This window comes from Trachypithecus francoisi, unplaced genomic scaffold (genome assembly GCF_009764315.1).
Source record: "Trachypithecus francoisi isolate TF-2019V2 unplaced genomic scaffold, Tfra_2.0 Lachesis_group16, whole genome shotgun sequence".
NCBI classification, from domain to species: domain Eukaryota; kingdom Metazoa; phylum Chordata; class Mammalia; order Primates; family Cercopithecidae; genus Trachypithecus; species Trachypithecus francoisi.
Window position 1 is genome coordinate 24,619,688 of NW_022681461.1, and position 24,388 is coordinate 24,644,075.

General features: G+C 36.1%; 1 long non-coding RNA gene across 1 annotated transcript; it reads left to right on the forward strand.

Annotated features, from left to right (window-relative positions):
- Positions 1–268: 268 nt before the first annotated feature.
- LOC117099317 lies at positions 269–22,254 on the forward strand. Its single transcript, XR_004443762.1, has 2 exons — positions 269–374; positions 21,102–22,254. It is a non-coding gene; the product is annotated as an uncharacterized LOC117099317 (long non-coding RNA).
- The last annotated feature ends 2,134 nt before the right edge of the window (positions 22,255–24,388 follow it).

Below are 24,388 nucleotides of genomic sequence, written 5' to 3' on the forward strand. Positions count from 1 at the left end.
CTCATTCCTGAACACATCCTTTATCAAATGTAGGTATTATTTATTTGAGCAATAGCTGATAGAAATCCTGATGAAGATGAAGCAAAAAAGCTAAAATAGAAAATGTTAATGTAATTTAGTTATGTTCATGTTCATTTTATATATAACACACTGTATATGTAACATTATATATATATTTCTCTTCACAAAACATGCTTCTCAGAGAACCAAGAAATATAATACTATTCTTATGTTTATTTTATTCTGCCTTTACGTCAACAATGGCCAGTGAAAACAACTTGGGAGTAATAATAAAGATGGCCAGCGAGCCGAAAGTGTTCCCAGCAAAGCAGCCCTCTGATCCATATACTTTAGTTACATCTTACATTACCAAGGTAAATATGCGCTCCATGAAAGAAATAGGTCCAGCAAATGTATTTTGTTTTAATTTTTTCTGATTTGTGTAGGAAAAAAATGCACAAAAAGGCATTCATATCTTTTAGGAATATAGGCAATTTTTGATTTTAATTTTGTCTTTTTTTTTCTGATTTGTGTAGAAAAAATGCACAAAAATGCATTCATATCTTTTAGGAATATAGGCAATTTTTGAACATTTACCTATGGAATTAAGTGACATCTACCTTAGAAATAATATAACATTCATCCCAGAAATCTATGAAAATACTGTAAACAAGAGTATACCCTTGCGAGCATTTGGTAAATATGAAAAACAAAGCTCAATAACAAAGATATATCATAGTGTTGTTTTGAGGGATGCAGCCCAGATTCATGATATTCCAAATATTCCTGTAATACCAGTTCAGTGACACTTGGATAAAAGATGGACAACTTTTTTTCAACCTATAACTGTCCCCAAAAGTGAAGAATATATTCATTCCACAAGACATTTTGAATATATCCTAAATTAATGTTACCTGTTTAGAATTTTTTAATTTTAGAATTGACAGGCAAGAATGCATCTGAAAATCATTGAATAATGACTGGAGTTGGAATATTTTCCATTTTGACTACTTATTCATATTTTTAGTATATACTTAGTATATGTTAGGCACTACACTAGATGTAAAACCAGTATGAAAGGAGACAAAGAGAATTGGGTTTAGAGGTGCAAACAAATGAGTTTCTGTAACTAGATATTTGTTACTAAAATTGAAAGCCAAAAATCTTGAAATAGACAATATTTTTGATCAGTTGGAATTTTGAGGAGGCTCCAGTTCCAGCATATTGATATGAGGAAATAATTGAAGCAGTAATTGTAGTTCTATTCATGGATGTAGTGCTTGAATCTAGAATACTACCCGTCATATAACACAGGCTCAGAGAACAAATGCTGAATGAATGTATAAGCTGCTCAGGATTTTACAAAGATCTAATATTTGAGTCTGTTTAGATAATAACAGAAAGTACCAAATACAGCTCTTATTTTGTCTGGCCAACTTCTAGGTGTCTTATTCATATTAATTTGCTTATGCTTATCAGTCCTATGAAATTGGTGCTGTTTTTATTCCCATTTCATAGGTGAGCATACAGAGACTTTAAACAACCTGCCCAAGGTCCCACAGTTAGTAAGCATTGGAAATGGAATTTGAACCCAAGCCATATGGTTCAGGATTCTGTACTATTAGACAATGTGCTACACTGTCTATGTGGGATCTTAGGAATTTTAAGAACTATCGAAATCAAACCTCACCTGGGGACTCAAAGCGTTGTGGACAGAATGTGTTAGGCATTCGTTCTTTCAATTCCCAGTCTCTCATTCTGTATTAAACCACCAATCAAAGAAGAAGTCAACAATCCAACCATGGGGGGATGGGCATAGAGATTAAGTATTTTTGCTATTTTAAACAAGCAATAACATTGATATAATATTCAACTACCCTTAAGAAACTGGTCATACAACCTGTTTGTAATGCTACATCAGGATAAGCAAGACTTGTTGAACAAAATAGTATTAATTTTGAAATTATATGCTAAAGCTAGACTGAGAATTCACCTATTATAAACAAATCAAAGTGTGAGAGTTGTCAATATAGATAATAGAATCTTTTAAGATAAGTTTGCTATAAAATAATGAGTCTTTGGCTATTACAAAGATACACACATGTATGTAAACTTATGAAGAATGACCCCATTTAAACAAGACTTAAGCTTCTGCTTCATGTTTCTTATTAAAATGTATTTTCTTAATAAAATGTATTTTCATATTGAAATGTATTTTGTGTGCAATTTTCAAGAATTAAATTAAATTATTCAGTAGGCCAGGAGCGGTGACTCACGCCTGTAATCCCAGCACTTTGGGAGGGCGAGGCAGGCAGATCACAAGGTCAGGAGATCGAGACCATCCTGGCTAACATGGTGAAACACCGTTTCTACTAAAAAAAATACAAAAAATTAGCCGAGTGTGGTAGCGGCTGCCTGTAGTCCCAGCTAGGCGGGAGGCTGAGGCGGGAGAATGGCCTGAACCCGGGAAGCGGAGCTTGCAGTGGACAGAGATGCGCCACTGCACTCCAGCCTGGGCGACAGAGCGAGACTCCGTCTAAAAAAAAAAAACAATTATTCACTAACTCATCTTCTGTTTTGAAAACATATTGACAAATAAAATTCAACTTAGCTTTCGAATAACACATGTGAATGGCAATCTTGATTAGTAAAAGGTTTGGATTTAAGACTTCTTTCCTTATTACTTGAAATACAAACACGAGGCATTATAGACAATTGTGTTAGTCATTGTGTTATAATGTGTTATAACACATTATAATTGTGTTAGTCATTGTAGTAAATGTAGAATCAATATCATTAACAAAGCCACTGTGGTGATATATGGACAGGTTGTGTTTATTGTTCCCTAGTCAGCTTCTTAATGAAGCAACGTCTTAGTCTCTGTGGGTTTCTCAATATTCCAGAGAAGTGACAAAGCCACTGGCCACCTCAGGTTTCCAGAATATTCTGCTGTAAGGCAGGCCAAACCAGATCAGAGCGGAACAATAAGCTCTTCTTAGACTTCCTAACATAAAGGTAATAAATTAATTCAGTAACATCAGTGCCTTTAGCATACAGTTATTGCTGTGAGATCGAGAAAGATTTTGTTCTCAAATGCTCACCATGGGAATGAGGAAAAGAAATGACCTTATATTTGGCATGTACTAGAGATTTGGTAAACAGCTGATCAGAATAGTAATTTAGAAGAGATAATCATATGGGAATTAGAGTCAAATGATCAAAGTTCAAATGTCAAATTAACCACTTATTAGTAGTATGATCCTTGCAAAGTCACTTATTTTCTAGGGGGTGTGTGTGTGTATGTGTGTGTGTGTGTGTGTGTGTGTGTGTGAGATGGAGTCTCGCTCTGTGGCCCAGCTGGAGTGCAGTTGCGAGATCTCGGCTTACTGCAAGCTCTGCCTCCCAGGTTCACGCCATTCTCCTGGCACAGCCTCCCGCGGAGCTGGGAATACAGAGGCCCGCCACCACGTCCGGCTAATTTTTTTTATTTTTGATAGAGACTGGTTTTCACCGTGTTAGCCGGGATGGTCTCGATCTCCTGACCTCATGATCCCCCTGTCTCGGCCTCCCAAAGTGCTAGAATTACAGGCGTGAGCCACCACGCCCGGCCAAAGTCACCTATTTTCTCTAAGTAGTTATTTCTTCATTTGCTAATTGGATTTACATGACCAATTGTGAAGATTTGTTTTAGAATTATGCAAGATAATGTCTAATAAATGTTTAATACAGAACCTATACGTAGTATATGAAAATTTTTGAGGTGAACCCTGAAAACATTGTGTTACATCTTTAAAAGTGTGTTTATATAGTCATATGAGCTTTTCATCTTCTACTTTTTTCTGTTTTACGGCAGTTTTTTGCAAATGACAAGACATGCACCAAATGCAACATAAACACAAATAACCAAGCAAATGGAGTTTATGAGAAAAGAGAAGATGAAAGGTGATAAACATTTTCTACCATTATTAATGCTATAGTACTTAAGTGTTAACAATTTACCATTGACCCAACTTATTATCTAGCATTATAAAAATTTTCTGTTAAAAAGTTATATGTATCATAATGGTCTTATGTTATACTTTATTAGGTTTTCATTTGTTTGATTGACATACAGACATATTTGACAATCAAAATCTATAGTTTGGGAGCCAGGTGCCGTGACTCTCGCCTGTAATCCCAGCACTTTGGGAGGCCGAGGCGGGTGGATCACCTGAGGTCACGAGTTCAAGACCAGCTTGGCCAACATGGTGAAACCGCATCTCTACTAAAAATACAAAAAACTAGCTGGGCGTGGTGGTGGGTGCCCATAATCCCAGCTGCTCAGGAGGCTGAGGCAGGAGAATAGCTTGAACTTGGGAGGTGGAGATTGCAGTGAGCCGAGATCGCGCCATCATACTCCTGGGCAACAAAAGCGAAACTCCGTCTCAAATAATAATAATAATAATAATAAAATAAAAATAAAGAAAACAAAATCTATAGTTTGTATTTAGGTAAAAGCTACCACTGAGGTATGGATCCTTACAGAAAATGAGTTTGCACCTAGACTCATGTTGTAGTTAGCAGGTGACAGCTCCCGCTCCTGGTCAAGAGCGTAGATGAAACCCTGCATATCTGACCATATTCCTAAAATCTTTCAGAGCTTATCTTGTGGATCTGCAGGTGAGAAAATATCTAGGCACACAACACACATATGCATATATATGAGTTTATGCACACACAAAAATATACTTATCTATATTTTCATTCCTGTCCCACATACATAGGCTTGACAAATGCTGAGGATGTGAAAGGCAAGATGATATATTTGAAAGGTACCCTCTCCTTGTGAATAGTAGTGCAATCCAGGAAGACATTAAGTACTCACAGAAATCCACATTCAAGGCTCCAAGACTATATTTTTACTTTATCAAGGCATGAGGTTTTCAGGAATAAATAATATCTACATTAAATTTAAATGCAACTGAATTTTTTCATAGACTTTTATTTGTTTCTCTCAGATTCTTCTTAATTTCTTGAGTTACTAAAGTAATATTTATTAGATCGCACTCTGAGTCAGGTAGTATGCTAAATGCTAGGGATACAGCAATGCACCAATCAAGTGAAATCCCTGCCTCTGTAGCAACAGAATTCTAGCCAGGGGAGATAAATGTTCACATTAATTTGTACTTCGTCTCTGAAGTTTTCAATGTGCAAAACATGCACAATAATTAACAGTGAGTTTTAATCATTCCCCCAGTGAAGTTCAGAAATGTGAACTTTGATTCTCTCACTATTACTTAGAATAATAATAGTTGGCCTATTTCTTAGTAAATTTGTGGCTCTATTTCTGGCTTCTCACTGATGTTTTTAAGTAAGTCAAAAATGCTAATAGGTAGAAATATGAAAATCAGATACTGCGTTATGAAAAATGTGAAGATCAGTGGTACTGCGGCATAGAAGTCAGTGAGTTTGTGTCCTTTGTAGGGACATGGATGCAGCTGGAAACCATCATTCTTAGCAAACTATCACAAGAACAGAAAACCAAACACCGCATGTTCTCACTCATAGGTGGGAACTGAACAATGAGATCACTTGGACTCGGGAAGGGGAACATCACACACTGGGGCCTATCATGGGGAGGGGGGAGGGGGGAGGGATTGCATTGGGAGTTATACCTGATATAAATGACGAATTGATGGGTGCTGACGAGTTGATGGATGCAGCACACCAACATGGCACAAGTATACATATGTAACAAACCTGCACGTTATGCACATGTACCCTAGAACTTAAAGTATAATAATAATAATAATAATAAAAGAAAAAAGAAAAAAAAAACAAGTCAGTGAAAGATACATCTATGTGAAAGAACTTACTGCCATTGTTTAAGAACTTGATCCTTTTCCAGTCACCCCAAATATGAACCATTTCTATCACTAAATGTATCATTCTCATTCACAGGGAATTATGGAGAAATACTAAATAAAGCATGTTTTGAAAAATTCCCATAGGCTTTGAATGAGCAGGAAAAATTATATATATATAAAAAAAGAAATCCCTCTGTAGAGATCTTGCACACGCCCTGGTGTTGTGTTTAAGGTTACCTTCTGTTAAAGCTCTGTTTTTAAGCTATTCAGATTAGATTTTTGAAGCCATAAGGTAACCTTTCCAAGACAGATTTGTGAGCTTTTATTTATTAAGTCAAGAACTGCCCATAGAACACCACTGTTATCATTTAGTTTGAGGTGATTATTTATTAACATCAGGCTGGAAAATGACTTAGCACCCGTGAGATCCAGAGTTACCAGCTGTTCTTGTTCACAGATACTGCACACTAAAAACAGGTGTCCTTGACAGTTACTGTCTTTTTCTACTATAAGGGGCTTGTTGAAGTTTTATCCTACAGAATGTCCCTCAGTTGTAAGGAGCAGAGATTTATGGTTAGATAATGTGGTTGCAAGGATGCTTAGAGCCTTTCTTCTCTCTATAGAATGATCCTGAGAGGAAAATAAAGATACTCAAGAGAATGTGTGAGGCATATTATGACTTAGTAGTATAGAAGAACAAAAACTAGCAAAGCACACTGAAGGTAATTTTAAAATGTAAACTGTCTTCTATTAGGTTGGTGCAAAAGTGATTGCGGTTTTACCATTAAAAGTTATCATGTGACCGGGTACAGTGGCTCATGCCTATAATCCCAACACTTTGGGAGGCTGAGGTGGGTGGATCACGTGAAGTCAGGAGTTTGAGACCAGCCTGTCTAACATGGCAAAGCGCCATCTCTACTAAAAATACAAAAATTAGCAGGGTGTGGCAGCATGTGCCTATAATCCCAGCTATTTGGGAGGCTGAGGCAGGAGAACTGCTTGAACCTGGGAGGCAGAGGTTGCAGTGAGCCGAGATCATGCCATTGCACTCCAGCCTGGGCAACAAGAGTGAAACTCCATCTCAAAAAAAAAAAAGTAATTATTCTGCAGCCAACCTACTAGAAAGGTACTTATATATAAAATACTAAATAGAACCTCAGAGATAATTATAACCAGTACTAGAAAATAGACAACTCTCTTTTCATATTAAACTTTATTATTGCTGAATTATCTAAATATCTCTTCTCCTCCTTCTGATATTTTCATTCTCAGTGGTGTAAAGGAAATATTTTAAAACTTTTGCAGCAACTGTCTTTAAAGTTTCAACATATGTGAGAGCTATCACATTGATGTTAAAGATGATTGTCTTGAACATATGCAGTAGATAAATGCTGGTTGTCTCTCAGCCATTGCAATTCTCATTCAGTGCTGATGAACAATGTTTAATATGAATGCAATGCATTATTCCAACTTTTTTTCTTGTTTGCAGAAAAAAATTGTTTCATTCATCTATTTATGTTTTTAAAAAGAGTCTGAAACAGGCAGCTGTCTGTAATTTATAGAATTGTGTACCTTTTAAGGTGTCAACATTGATATTTGGGCTACTGGAAAAAGAGGCAAATAACTTAGCCAAGACTTATTTATGAAACCTCATGCTCTGAGCCAGCCCCATGTTATAAGACATAAGAGCTATGCAAGAGAACCATGAGGGCAGAATTAGAAGGTTAGGCCTGGAGGAATTTGGCTCGACTATGTCTCCATAATCTTACCCAAGTCAGTATGAGAAATGATACTCCTTAAAAACAGCATCTCTGTTTATGATCTAGCTGAAGTCACATAGTATCACTTCCACCCGCATTCAAGGGTACAATATACATGACAGGACATAGACTTCACATCCTGGTGGGGGAAGGGTCAAAGAATTTGCAGCCATGTTTAAAAACCATTCGAGTGAAACACAAATTTGACCCTAGTCAATGCCTCAGTTTAGCCACCATTTCACTGGGAATGACCTAAAAAATATAATATAAAAATATAAATTTAAAATACTTCTTGCACAATTACAAAATCAACCATTCACTTGACTAAACAGCATTGTTATTTTTCTCTGGAGTTGGTTTTCAAACTTTGGGGGAGGAAAAACTGTATTTTTTTATTGCAGCTCTAACAAATTACCACAAATTTAGTGGCTTAAAACAACACAAATGTATCATCTTAGAGTTCTGTGGGTCACAAATTCAAAATAACTCTCACTAGGTTAAAATCCAGGTGTCTGGCAGCATGGAATTCTTTTCTGGAGGCTCTCAGGACGAATCCATTACCTTGCCTTTCCAGCCTCAAACACTGCCCAGATTTGCTGGTTTGTGACCCTCTCCCTTTACCTTTGAAGCCAGTAGCAAAGCGTGTCTCAGACCTTGCCCCACTGTCACGTCGCCCTTTCTGACGCTTCTTCCATGTTTAAGGTTTCTTATGATTACCTTAGGCCTGCCCACACGATCTAGGCTAATCTCTAATTGAAGGTCAGCTGACTAGCAACCTTAATACTATGTGCAACTTTAGTTCCCTTTGCCATGTGACCTGACATATTCACATGTTCTGAGGAGTAGGACATAACTTAGTTAAGGGCCAGAGAGGTGAATGGAGTTCTGAGCTGCAACTTGTTGCAATTTAACTTTAATCAAATTAATTGCCTACTAAATCACACACAAAAAATCAAAATTCACCAAAGATATTTAACAACTCTAGGTATCAAAGACACAGCAATCACAATAAACAGAATATGATGTAAAGAATCAGAAAAGTCCGTCCTAAGCGGAAAAACAGTCAAAAAAGTCCAATCCTGAGATGAGTTGGATGTTGAAGTTATCAGGCAAGGATTTTTAAACAGCTGGTATAACTATGCTTAAGGATTTCTTTCTTTTAAGTAAAAGAGAAAAATCATACCCAAGAAACAGAACACATGAAAAATAACCAGGTAGAAATTGTGTAACTAAAAAAACCCAGTATCTAATTTTTTTTAAATGGGTTTAATAGCAAAATGGAACTCATATAAAGAAGAGTTAGTAAAATTTAATATGGATTAATATAAATTAGGCAGTTTTTAAAGAGAGAAAACATAATTTAAAAAGAAAGAACAGAGCCTCAGAAATCTTGTAAGAGTATATGAAAATTTTTAATATTTACAATCAGATTCCCAGAAGAAAAAGGCAGAGAGAAGTGGTAGGAAAAAATCTGAAGAAATAATGGACACACTTCTCAAGTTTTGTAAAAGTCAGTATTTCACAGGTTCAAGAAGATTGGCACCACCTATCAAAAGAAATATGAAGAAAGTCACACTCTAAACTCATCCTCATCAGATGGCTGAAGGCCAAGGCTAAAGAGAAAATCATGAAAGCAAGTGGAACAGAGAACAACAATACATCACCTAGAAGGGAACACAATTCAAGTTTATGGAAAATCTTTAAAAATATTTATAAATTGGAAAGGTGGGAAAATTAAGTACTGAAAGAGAAAATAATTGACAACCCAGAATTCTATATCCAGCAAAAATATCCCTCATAAATGAATGCAAAATAGTATATTTTTCAGATAACAGAAAACTAAGAGAATGTGTTGTCCTTGTACATGCACCAGGAGAGAAGCTGAAAGTTCTGAGGATGAAGAAAAAGTGGGTAGTAGAGAAAAATTCATATATTAAGGAAGAAAGAAAACATCACTAAAAATGATAAATATCTGGGTAAATTTAAAATTTTTTTATCTGAATTTAGAATAAACGAATGTGACTATATACATACAACATTTTCTTGTGGGATCTTAATGCACAAAGAAGCACAAGAAACTTGGGGGTAATTAACATAATTCATACATTATTTGTCGTGGTGGTTTTATGGATGTATTGGTCTGTTAAAAGTAGTTGAATTGTACACTTTAAAAGCTTGCAGTTTTTGGGGGGGGCATGTAAATCACATATAATAAAGTAACTTAACAGAAGATCCTGAGAAGAAGGGGCATGACAAGTTATAAATGCAATAGATGACCAGTAAATAGTAATAGTAGGTGTGACTTTCATATGCTTTGCTTACTTATATTTTTCCTTTTATGGTTCCAGGAACTCTAAATGTAGGGAACTATGTCATAATATGTCACTGTGGGAAGATTAATCAGAAAAATAATTAGTCCTTCAAATATGAGTACCTTTTTTATTGTTATGAGGTAGAATTTAATTTATCCATCTAAAAATTAGAGTATGGTTATTATGTATTTACTAAGCCCAAATATTTTAGAGTCATTCATTCTTGATTCTTTTTTTATTTGGAATTTTAAAAGTGTAAGTTTAATTGTCAAAATATATCTTAAATCCATCCATCTCTACACCCGGTACTCTGACTTGAGTCACCAACATCTGTAGTTGCTACCTGGTAAACTACAACCACTTCTGAATGGTCTCCCCTTTCCTGTCTCAGCACAACCAATTTATTCATCATTCAGCAGTCACAGAGATCTGCTTTAACTGTGCCTAAACCCCTCCAATGGCTTTCAATGGACTGCACGTAAAACCCAAACTCTTTATTATTTCTTATAAGGCACTAAGTTGCCTGATCCAGGCCCTGTCATACTTCCTGAGCCACTCTTTTACTCACTGGGATCTTGTCACACTAGCTCATGATAAGTTCCAAGATATTATCAACCTATTTCTTCCATCAGGGACTTTTAGCTTTCTGTTCTCTTGTCTGAAGCGTTCTCTCTCACACTCACCTTCTCATTTTCAGCATGGTCAACTTCTTTTCATTCTTCAAGATTCACTTCAAAAGTTGTTCCCACTAAGAAAACTCCTCTAAGCAGCCTTACCTAATCAGTTCTCCCCAGTAATGTCTACGCACAGTACTCTATTTACATCTTTGCTAATATTTATTACAATCTTTCAATTTTTTAACGTATGTGTTTAGTCATTTGCTTCTATTCTTTTTCACTGGAATATAAACTTTATCAGACACACTGTGAGTCTTTTGTGCATCATTGCATTTTTTATTCTAAACTAAGTGTTCATTGTGTAGTAAATATTCAATAAATATTGAATGAATGAGAATGGAACAATGTTTAAGCAAATTAATAAATACATATTGGATCAATGCTATTTGTAAACTAAATTCTACAATTTTTATTCATGAAATATTAACAATGCTTTTTTAATGAACATTTCTTATAAGATTCTTCCCTGTTCTTCCTCTTATATCAGCTGCTCAAGAACTGAAAGAAAATATGGTGGAGCTGGAAAAAGTCCAGGAAAATTTAAAACTTGCACATAGCCATCCAAATGCAACAGTATCCCCACGGAAGATGGTGTCCTGGGATTTGGATGTAGAAACAGAACAAGAGAATAAAAACAAACTTACAAATGTAATCTTTTCTCCTGGCTCTAGAATAACTAAAATAACTCGTAATAACATTAGTCTGGTTACTTCAAGTAAATATCCTTCTGATAGTTGAGTTTCTGATGCACAAGGCAGTCCACTAACAAACTGAAACCATCATGTTGATTGATGTTCAGAAGGAATATATTTGAAGACATTTATTTCATAGATACCAAAATGCATATTTGCCATTTTCTTTTAGGGGTCTTTTTTTTTTCACTCATGAGAATTTAACAATCACTTCTAATGAGTTAAGTAACTCACTAGATTCATATTGTGACTTGAGACTCTTCAAAACTATAGATGCTGTATCACTGAAAGAGGAGACTATTCTCTCTGACTTTTGTACGAAATAGCCTGACATGTATATTGCAATTTAGAGTTTTATTGAATCAATGATTATAATTAAGATAAAACATGATCTTGAGTGGTAATGATCAGACCTAATTTTAGGGTGAACAGCAGAGGAATAATGCAGTAAATGAAATAAAACCATCATTAACTTCATAAGAACTTTGAGTAATATTTTGAAAGTTCTCAGAACCTAAAATAATTGTACATATATATATATGTGTATGTGTGTGTGTGTGTGTATATATATATATAATGTTTTCATGATACTTGTGGCTAGCCAAGATCTAGGGAAAGAATACAATGGAAAAGTGTCTTAAAATGTGTGTGTGTCTGTGTGTGTGTTTGTGTGTTAAGAAACAGGCAAGTTACTTTGCAGATATGGTTCCCTAGCCATCCCTTCCCCATGCAGGCGCTTATAAATAAGTTATCTCCTATTTTAGATTCTTTGACTGGCTGATCCCCATTTGATACCATGTCATAGCAGGCATAACTGACCGTGGAAACCAAAATCCGAATTACCAGACAACATGGGAATATTCCTGTCCATATGTGACTCACTGTTTATTGCTCCTTACTTGACACTCACTCCAGCTCCATGTCCAGGTACTCCACATTTGCTTTTACCTGTGAGAGACCCAATCCTGAAGCAATGACACATCGAGTTGGCCCAATTCCATTCATGAGCTCTAATCACCTCTTTCTTTCTTACTGGATTTCTGCTTCTCACTTAGCTCCTGGAATGTTCTTTCCCTGAGCATGAGAAACTGCTCTTGCCTGAGGCACCTCTTTATCATGGATTGAGTCAATACGTAACCACCTCTTCTACCCCATCCAGACCTGCATCCACACCTACGCACGCGCACGCGCGCACACACACACACACACTTTCTTACGAGATTAGGATTCAGTGTCCTAGGACCATATTTTTTATTCAGGAGCCTCTAGCTTAGAGTCAGACACACGGTAGATGCACAAGACACACTCATTTGTGGCTCAGCCATTAAGCCTCATTGGACTCATAATCACAGGTTATTTATTACTTTTAAGGTAAGATAAAATGTTTTCCATATTTAATTTCACATGAGATATATTTTCTCTGAGTTTTTTTTTTCATTTAGAAAAAAGTTGGTAAAAATATGCAAGAAGCATATATCTTAAACAGATCTTGGGATTAAAAGCCAATAAACCCACTTTTTACAGAACACTGCATTTGACCTAAGGGTAAAAAAAATCACACAATTATTTTTACTCCCAGTTGAACTACAGGAAATCAGAATGATGGAGGTGAGCAAGCCAGAAGCAATAACCATTTTAATCAAGATTATCATTTTTAAATCTTGTTCTACTTTTTATTTTATTGGCACATAATATTTTACATGTTCATGGGATATATCTAAGAAATTTTTACATGTATAGAATGTGTAATGATCGAGTCAGGGTAGTTGGGGTATCCATCACTTTGAGTATTTATTGTTTCTATGTGTTGGTAACATTTCCAGTCCTCTTTTCTAGCTACTTTGAAATGTTGATATCCTTTGAGAGTCATGAAAAAAGTGGGAGGACATTTCAGTTGCATTTTCTTCTTCATCAGTGCTTTTTCCCCTTCAATGATAAGTATTATAATTGATCTCAATTACTAGTATCTTGATTTTCAGTGGTGAAATGTAATCATTAGTTGTCGTTTATAAATTGTCATTAATTTTCTTGTTATATTTAAATTTTTAAATTCACTTCAATGTAACAAATATTTACTATACTCTTACTACCACCACCTTCTCAGATTTACTTGATTGCTTACAAGATTCCTGTCTATAAACAGTGTCCTAGTTAGAACCTCAACTGTTCTGTTTCCAACACCTAATGCAGTGAATGAATGAGTAGATAGTATGAAGAATGTTCCCTATCTTGGAAATGTAAGATGAGTTTAAATACTTATCTCTGATACAAGAGAAAATATAAAAAGAACTTTAAAGAAGGTAGGCTGGGTGCAGCAGCTCACGCCTGTAATCCCAGCACTTTGGGAGCCCGAGGCAGGTGGATCACGAGGTCAGGAGTTCAAGACCAGCCTGGCCAAGATGGTGAAATCCCATCTCTACTAAAACCACAAAAAATTAGCTGGGCATGGTGGTGGGCACCTGTAATCCCAGCTACTCTGGACGTTGAGGCAGAGAATTGCTTACACCTAGAGGGGCGGAGGTTGCAGTGAGCTGAGATTGCATCACTGCACTCCAGCCTGGGCAACAGAGCGAGACTCTGTGTCAAAAAAAAAAAGTAAAAGTATTGTGAAAAAGTAATCACATTATTTCTGATAGTATTTGTCCCACAAATGCATCTTAAAATGAATTAAATATTTCTCTGCTTTTAAACTCTAAAGCAGCTAATAAATCACCACAGATTCCATAGGAAATATTTCAAGATAACGTGCAAATTCATAAATCAGTAAGCTAGGTTTCTCAAAGCTTAAGTAATCCATGAAAATATTGAGAACACGGAACATCTGACTTTGCAAATCTTGAAAGAGAATTAATTTTATGACAAAATTAAAGTATGTAATTATAAATATGGATTTTAATTTAACTTAGTTTTATCTTCTCTACCCCATGTTCTAGTTCCACAGTTCTTTAGAACACTGATATTTCATAGCAGCATAGCAAATTAAACACGAGAACAGTTAGCTAAAAATCACTTGAACTCGCTATAACAAAATATCAACTGTAGATTTAGACTTCAAGAAATATAAAACTATGACTCCCATTGACTGTAATATTAATTGTTGAAAATGTTATTAATGTAGAACTTATCATCAATCTAGGCAACTAAAACTTAGAGTGATACAGTGATACTCCTCTAACATTTAGACCATTAATTAAAAATAATTAATTTTGTGTTCTTTCTGGGAAAATAATTTTATTTTAGAAGACAAATGAATGGTAGACATGGTACACATTTTGTTCTTATGATACTCTTGGACAGCCAAGATCTAGGGAAAAAATACAGTGAAAATGTTTCTTAAAATTATGATTGAAAATGCAAAATCTTCAAAGCCATCTTCAAAATCTGAAGTAATAGACATTGCTATGGCTTAAATATTTGTGCCCTCCAAAGCTCATTTTAATTGTCATTGTAACGGTGTTAAGAGGTGGGACCTTTCAGACGTGATTAGGCCTTGAGAGCTCAATCCTCATGGGCGAGTTTAAAACCTTAATAAAATGGGTTTTGGGGAGTAAGCTCTCTTTTTTGCCCTTCTGTTCCCGGAACCTAGCCAGGTCTGGCTGCAATTTCTCATGGCCCAATAAGGAGAAGCAGACAAACTAGGAAAGAAGGGAATTTATTGCTGTAACCAGGCTCAGGGAGTAGGTCAGTGATAATTCCACCAGACCAACTCAAAGTGTGACAATTTTCTTAGTGCTTATGTAGCTTGGGGTCATGTGCCAACGTGCAGCATTCGCCTAAGTCTATTGGTAACTGATTTTGTTTCAACTGGAAGGTCAGAGGCAGAAAAGTACTTGCTAAGTTTGATTAAATAGTGAAGTCCCCAGTACCTTCAAGCCCTGTCTACTGTGGTACTGGAGTGACTATTTCTATCCTATCTCCTTTTCAGCTTGGTCCAGAGAGCTGCCTTAGACTCTCCAATAAATCTGTTCAAACAGCTGCCTCCATTACCTTGACTCATCTCAGATTTCATCAACCAGAGACGGGTCCTGGAACTAGGAATGTAAGGCTGTCTCTATCATTCTCCCTTGTTCCAGCACGGGAAAACCCATGCAAACCTCCTACTGACCGTATGTTTCATTTCTAGCTTTGATGTCTGGGCACCGCTTTCCCTAGGTTTAACTATTCACTCAATGTTAAGGCAGTGCTGTGGAAATTTGTCTGTGTAACTGGGGTGCTAGGCAGGCCTGTCTGTGTGACTGTCATGCAGGCCTGTCTGTGTGATTGCCAGGGAGAACTGGCCTGCCACACTTCCACCTTTGACCATGGGATAGTGGTAAAGTAAGAAGGCCCTTGCCAGGGGCCAACTCCTCAAGCTTAGACTTCACAGCCTCCAGAACTGTAAGAAAACAAATTTACGTTTATTATTAATTACCTAGTCTCAAGTATTCTATTACAGTAGCACAGAACGGGCTAAGGCAACAAATTGGTGGCCAGATGTGTGGCTGTTGCTATAATAAATACCTAAAATGTAGAAGCGGCTTAGAACTGAGTAAAGGGGTAAAGGCTGGAAGAATTTGGAGAACAGGCTAGAAAAAGCCTAGATTGATGTAAATAAAGAGTTAAGGACAATTCTTGTGAGTGCTCAGAAAAAGATAATTGTAGAGAAAGACGGAAACTTCTTAGAGATTACAGTTGACCTTCCATGCCCATGGATCCCACATCTGTGGATTCAACCAAACATGGATAAAAAATATTTGGGAAAAAATTCACAATGTTCCAAAATGCAAAACTTCAATTTGCAGTGTGTCAAGTACAATGTTGAATACTGTACTGTTGAAGTAATGTGTAAGCTTTGTATTAGGTAGTATAAATAATCTAGAGACGATTTAAGGTATGCATATGAAAGGATGTGCCTAGATTATATGCAAATACTATGACATTTTACATAAGAAACTTGAGCACTCATGAATTTTCATATCAATTGGGGGTCTTGGAACCAATTCCTTATAGATACTGAGGGACAGCTCTACTTAGTGATCATGACCAGAATGTTGATAGAAATAGAGACAGTAAAGGTAATTCTGATGAGGTCTCAGATGGAAATGAGGAACAAGGTATTGGGAACTGGAGAAAGAATACCTTTATTATAAAGTGGCAAAGAACTTGGCTGAATTATGTCCCTGTTCGAGTGGCAGAGAATTTATGAGCCATGTACTAGGATATCTGGCTGAAGAAATCTATCAGTAGCAAAGCACTGATGGAACTGCACAATTTCTTCCAATAGCATATAGCAAAATTCAATAAGAGAGAAATCATTGAAAGGTAGAATTCATAATTAGAAGGGAAGCAGGCTGGGTGCAGTGGGTCATGGCTGTACTACCAACACTTTGGGAGGCTGTGGCAGAAGAATTGCTTGAGCCCATGAGTTCAAGACCAACCTGGGCAACCTGGAAAAACCTTGTCTCTACTCAAAAACAAAACAAAATGCAACAAAAATTATCCAGGTGTGATGGCATACACCTGTGGTCACAGCTACTCAGGAGACTGAGAAGGGAGGATTGCTTGAGCCCAGGTAGTCCAGGCTGCAGTGAGCCATATTCATGCCACTGCACTCAAGTGACGTCCTGTCTCAAATAAATAAATAAATAGGAATCAGATATAAAAAAAAAAAATTGGAGCATCCCCAGCCTGGCCATGTAAAGAATAAAAATATGTTTGGGAGAGAGTACAAAGGGTATTCAAAGGCCAAGCAACTCTTTGATGAAATTAGTATGAATAGAAAAAAGATTCTGAAGGCATTTCAGAGATATTTTAGGCTGTCCTTCCTATCTCAAGCTAAGAGTTCTAGAGCCTTGAGGCTAGAATGGCTTCAGGGGACAATCATGGGGAGCCAATGGGGCCTCAGGCCTTGCTGCCTTGGCCACTCCAGTTATGGCTCAAGTAGACCCAGATGTGGCTTCACCTGCTACTCCAGAATGTATAAGCTGTAAATCTTGGCAGCGTCCACCTGGTGCTAATTTTCAGGTGCACAGTACAAGAGCTGTAGAAGCATGGCTGCCTCCAACTAGATTTTAAAGTACATACTAAATAGACTGGAGGCCCAGACAAAAAACTGCAGCAGTAGTTGGAATCATTCCAAAGAGTCTCCACTGAGGCAGCGCCTAGTGGAGCCAGCTCCAAATCCCAGAACCATGGAGCTACCAGAGTGCAAAGCCAACCTGGGAAAGCCACAGGCATTCTACTCCAATATGCAAAAGCAGCTATGTGGGCTGTAGTCAGCAAAGCCACGGGAGCAGGGCTCCCCAGGACCCCAAAGGCTCAGCCCCTACCACAGTGTGTCCAGGAGGTGAGACATAGAGTCAAGAAAGGTTATTCTGGAGCCTTAACACTATCAAACAATCTGTTTCATGTTGTTTGCCCTGCTTGGTTTTAGACTTACTTGGGATCTGTTTGTTACTTCTTCCTTCTTGCCTATGAGAATGTCTATCCTATGCCCATCCCACCACTGTATTTTGGAAGCATATAACTTATTTAATTTACAGGTTCACAGCTGAAGGGGATTTGCTTCAGGATAAATTATGCCTTGAGTCTCACTCATGTCTCATTTAGATGAGACTCTGGACTTCAAACTTATGAGTCGGTGCTGGAACGAGTTAAGACATTTAGGGATGAAATTAATCTATCTTGTGTGTGAGAAGGACATGAGTTTTGGGGGGCCAAGCACAGAATGGTATGGTTTGAATGTTTTTCCCCTCCAAAACTGATGTTGAGATTTGATTGCCATTGTAACAGTACTAAGAGGTGTGGCTTGTAAGAAGTCACTAGGCCATGAGGACTCCAGCCCAATAGGTAGGTTTAATGCCTTAATGAAAGTGTTGTCAGGAGTTGGATTTCTCCTTTGCCCCCCTGCCTTCTGCCATGGAAAGATGAAGCAAGAAGGCTCTCTCCAGATGCCAGCCCCTCAATCTTGAACTTGCCAGCCTTCAGGAAATAAATTTCTCTTCATTATAAATTACCCACTCTCAAGTGTTCTGTTATAGCAGCACAAAACAGACTAAAGCAGATGCTTACCCATCTATTCATTCCACAATTATTTATTAAGTTAATGTTGACTATTCCCTAGGGACATTGTAGTTAATAAAATGTTCCTTTTGTATTTACTTCGTTTTGCCTTTTGCTTATTTAGAGTGCAGTTAGAAATTGTGAAACTTACTTCCAATTACCCTTTAAAAGCATCTATTGTGTTTTGTAAAGCAACTCTTAAAGGTTTTCTCCTTCCCTCAAACAGGCACTCAGTTACTTGAAAGAATTAAATGACAACAGAAACAAACTCTTCAATTTAAAGTTTCACACTATTTACCCCAACATTTCTGGAGCAGTTTAAAAATATATATATATTTAAAACACATATCAGAATTTAAGTATTTGATATTTTTACATACTTAGCTTTTCATAAGTCCATTTTAGTGGTGCTTTTTATTGCACGATAGGATAATACTGTTTGCTCTACTTCATAGATTAAAAGACCAAAACAGTATTATCCAGAAATTAAAACTAAACTTGTATTTTTTTTCTCCAGGCTATTACCCCAGTGGAGGAAAGAAAGAATATTCTGTTAGAACAACACATAGCAGGGTCCTTTGTCACACTGGAAGAAATGAAATAGGCTTTATCCAAATAAGAAAGCGCTATTAAAGATATCTCCTACCTGGGTAGGAGATTGAATGGTCCTCAAGAAACAATCCACTGCTGCAAATTTTAGTTAGCACAGTAAATATTGGTGATATTTTCCATATGAAACTTTGGTGATTAAGGACACGAGAGGGAAGGTGTTTTATACATTTTCTTTTTAATTTCCTGGATCCAGTGTGCTGGGGCAAATGGCTCACCAAATCAGAATAAGCCAGAACAGAGAATTAGTGAACTAGAAACAGTGCTGCTGCTATCTCGGACCGGTGGTTTTCAAAACCTTTTTACAAATTAGAGGCTTCTTTCTTCTAAGAAAATCTTATCCCTAAAACCCCAAAGATAAAACATATTGAAACAAAAATAATGATAAAAAACAGAGATGCTTTGTTGATGCTTTAGATAGAGTAATTGGAGGTCTCAAAAGGACAAATGCTTGAAAATTCATTAGGAAACCAAGCCCTTTGGAGTTCACTTTGCAAGATGCTTATGGGGTCCAATCCTCTTATTCTATTCAGGGAAAAGCAATGAGCTTACATGACATCACCTACAGTCATGTAGCTGGTGAGTAGTGAACTAGGTTTCCTTACCTGTGAACTAGGGTTCCTGAACTTTCCATCTCATGTATTTTCAGTACCTCTGATTTCATCCTATCTCTCCAGAGTAGACAGGTGTAAGAAAACATTTAACTGATATGCAGACAACCCACATTTGCCTTCACAAATTCAAATTCAATTTATAGCAAGAAAAATAATCAAGAATAAATGTTCTTCTTATCTTTTATAGGAGGAAAGCATTGTTAATACAATAATGTATTTATTGGAAGGAATGATCCATAGCAAGGTCACAGGCAAAATAATTGTAATACAGACTTTTTTCTGTGTTCTTCACCATCATCAAGACTGTGGTTTATGCTTACAGTGCAGTTAATTAAAACATTGAGATAATCATAGGTTTGATTTTTGTGTGGATTGCATTGCATGTTCCTCTTTGGCCTTTAATTAAAGGAGCTATTATCTTTCAGATACTAAACACAAGAGAGTGTTGATGGATTGGTATCTTAAATATTGAAAGCCTGTTAAAAACAGATACTGTAATTATGATGGCTGTTATCAACTTTACATATAAAGTATTTATATAGTATCCTGTTGTTACCGTGAATAATAAATAATAATAAACAGTTAAATGTCATGATTCTATTTCAATTTTTATGCGTTTTTAGCCCCCTCTTTTCTCTTCTTTATTTTTCTGTCAATACTTTTAAAGTTGGTCTTGTTAATGCCAAGTTAATGGTCAAGTTTATTCTCAGAGTTAGTATTTATAACTCTAATTACCTAAGTACAGGAGTGGTGAGTTCTGGAGCCTGAATAATTTAAATGATTGGGGCCTGGAGGACAGCCATAGACAAAATGATACTTATTTAGAAAATGTCAATAATAGGCATATCTTAAAATAAAATTATTGAATTATTTATTAAAACAATATGTCTGTATGTATTTGCAAAAACTATTCACTGTGTAATAAGAGAAAATGCAAGGAAGTTAAAATACACAATACAAATTTTTTACAACTTACAAGAAAGAAAAATGAAATTTTAGAAAAGATATCCACTATTTACAAAATGTAAATATTTTGCTACAAAAAAAGTCATGGAAATAAAAATTGTATTATAACAATGCATAACTGAATCAGAAAAAAAACCAGCACTTCCCTGAAGTTCCATGGGGTGAGTACAAAAAGCTTATTGTTTCTATAGCACCAAGAGGTGTGTAAACCAGGGTGGAGCATTAAACAAACAGTCCTAGCTCACCTGTTTGGATTTGTTTAAAAATTTATAAGCCAGTATTTAAGTGCTATGTAATTATGAAATATAATTAGTCAGTTTTACATGCACATTGAGTTGGGAAGATTAAAAATGCATTCTGAAATCAGAATCTCCAGAATCATAGCATCTCCAGCCACAATGAACTTTAAATGGCATCTAATCCAATGGCCCCTGATTCTCAAATCCTTCTCATAACTACCAGCCTATTGAGCATTTAACCATTGTCCGAAAACCTCCAATGGTGGAATAGAACAGTTAAATAGAGGCAAGTGCAGGGTTTAAAGTTTCTGTCAATAAAATTATCTAATCTTCAGTTTTTATCAGGTCCTTATTATATACTGTGATATTCCGGCTGCACAACAAAGAATCCATCACCTGCTCACCAAAAAAAAAAAAAGATGCTGAGAGGTTTAAGCACAATAAAGTAGATAATTATACACAGGCAAACACTTTTTCCCACAAAGCATTCTTTAAGGATATGCCAGAGGATCTTAAAAGATCTTTGAAGAGCCATGAATTGATAGAAATACAATCTTGGATTTATTTTTTAATCATTTACTGGTTAATAAAATTCCTGCTTTCAATGTAGAATTACAGCTTTTAACTGATCCTACTTTATTGTAGATTTGCATAAAGAGGAAGACAATCTAATGTAATATCTGAAAGCAGAACAAAGAGAATAATAATAGTTCGAGGTCTGAATTATATTCCTCTGCCTTTTGATATGCATTGCCAAATTTCCTGTAAGATATCCTAATATATTTATTTAGAATCTACAATTCTATGTAAATATTAACTTTCTTAATGTTGTGATTTACTTTTAAGAATCTGGCAACTTAAATTCATGACTACTTAAAGAATCACTTTATCCTTATGTATCTAAAGACATGAAAGTCTTATTTCCTAAGGAATAATGGGACCAAAATTTTTTCAAGCCACTTTACTTAAGTCATTATTTTCCCTGTAACTCAGAATACATTAACTCCAGTATCAAAATGTAACCATTATGATTCTTCATGTTTTCATGACTCTCCAAACTGTGTTGTTAATCATTTTGTGGTAAATCTTTTCAGCAAGACTATAATGACCAAAGTTCATTAAAATCATCAAGATGTGGAAAAAAATAACACTGAGTTGCATTAAAAATGGAAAACACCCCAAGTTAACTCTTGCAGATAGCCTATTGTCGAAGATAGGTGAGATAAATAATTTAGGACATTCATTTTACATTTTCAAATTAGTAATGTATATTCTGTGGCTTTCTATTTATATAGAGATCCATATGGGCTACTGTGAAAAATACATTTGTTAAAATATATTATCAAATTATTTAAATAATAAAATTGACTTTAAGTCAAGTTTTGCTCATTCACACGTATTTATTGAATGTTTCACTATATACCAGCTACTGTTTTGTTAATCAGCTTTTTTGAGGTATATGTTACATTCACTAAAATAAACTCATTTTTAGTGTGTAGTTCAATGAATTTTGTTAGATGTATAAACTTGTGTAACCACCATCACAATCAAGAGACAACACATTTCTAAAATACTTTTCACCCCCACCCTCTGCTCCAAGCAATCATTGATTTACATTCTGTTATATGTTAGTCTAGTCTATTCTAGAATTTCATAGAAATAAAATTATTCAAGTGGTGTTATTTTATATATTGCCTTTTTCTATATTTCTCTTTCCAAGCACAATATTTCTGAAATTAATCCATAGTTTTGCATTTTGGGAGCTCATTTCTCTCTGTTGCTGAGTACTCCCATCCTATGAAGTTCTCTATTCATCTGTTTTAAAGATATTTTAACTGTTTCCAATTTTAAGCTATTATGAACAAAGTGTTATGAATATTTGTGAATATATCTTTGTGTGATCATATGTTTGTATTCTCTCGATAAATACTTAGATTGCTGAGTCATATAATAAACTTGTTTTTAGCTTCCAGTCACTGCTTTAAGCTCCTAAAGTGCAGGAGTTTATTTGTTTGTTTTTAAGAAAAAGCCGATGTTTCAGCTCTTATTCAACTTACATGAAAACTTAATTGAACTTACATTAAAAAATTATCCAATGCTTTATATATATGTTTGTATGTGTATATACATATATATAAATACACTCAGACATATGCCATCTCAGTAATAAAATACTGAGCCTAGGCTAACTCAACATAGCCTTCGCTTTTTCTAATTGAATGAAATGCAAGGTATATTAATTTTTTTTTTTTTTTTTTGAGATGGAGTCTCGCTGTATCGCCAGGCTGGAGTGCAGTGGCGCTATCTCGGCTCGCTGCAACCTCCCCCTCCCGGGTTCAAGCAATTCTCCAGCCTCCCCCTGAGTAGCTGGGACTACAGGCGAGCGCTACCACCCCCAGCTAATTTTTGTTCTTTTAGTAGAGACGGGGTTTCACCATGTTGGCCAAAATGGTCTCAATCTCTTGACTTCGTGATCTGCCCCCTCAGCCTCCCATAGTGCTGGGATTACAGGCGTAAGCCACTGCACCTGGCTGGTATATTAATTTTTTATTGCTCCATAACAAATTACCACAAATTCAATGGTTTAAAGCAACGCCTATTTAACATCTCAGTTTCTGTGAGTCTAGATACAACTTAGCTTGGGTTTCTTCTCAGGATCTAATAAAGTTTAAGGTGTTTACCAGCCTGCATATCTTTCTAGAGCTTGGGATGCCCTTCCAAGTTTATGTGGCTGTTGACAGAAATTAGTTCCTTGTGGTTGGAGGACTGCATTTCCCATTTTCTTGCTGGCTGACACCTAGGGACTGAGTTCAACTACTAGAGGGTGCTCACGGCTCCTTGCCACATGGCACTCACAGGACAAGGCAGTTCACTTTCTAGAGATCAGTATGAGAATCTCTCTGACCCCAGGGAGGGCCCCAATCCCTCTCTTTAAATTACTCACCTGTGTAGGCCAAGCCTACCCAGGATAATCTCCCCTTAATGTACTCAAAATCAACTGATTAGAGATGTTAATTTTATCTCAAAATGTCCTTTGCCATAAAATGTATCATAGTTATGCAAGTCACACCCTATCATATTTACAATCCTACCTATATCCAAGGAGAAGAAATCATACAGGGCATATACATCCAGGGTCGGGTATCCCAGGGATCATATTACAATTCTGCCTGCCACACAGGGTAATACGTTGAACTTATTCAAGTTGGTTTACCCTATTCTCTCCACTTTTTCTCTTAGTTTGAATGGTTACATTTCTGAGCTGAACCAAACAGAGTGGTAAGTTTGCCACACAGGTGAAGGACTTAAACTTCCATTGACCTAGAAGGATCATGCCACACATGTCCTTATTCTGTTTTTAGGATGTTCATTGTAATCACTTCAACCAACCATCTTAAGAAAAGCCTTTTGAAAATATATATATGAGTCATTTTCTAGTTATAGTAATAATGTTTTATGACATTAAATTTATTTTGGGGGGTTGTTCCTTTTGGCTTGTCCTCTGAAAGTTATTGAAATGAATTTAAATCCACTCTTAGTCATCTGCTACATTAATAATATTGTCCTCCTTTATGGCATATTTATTACACATATATCAAGAGACACAAGTCACTCTGGATGAACCAGCAGGC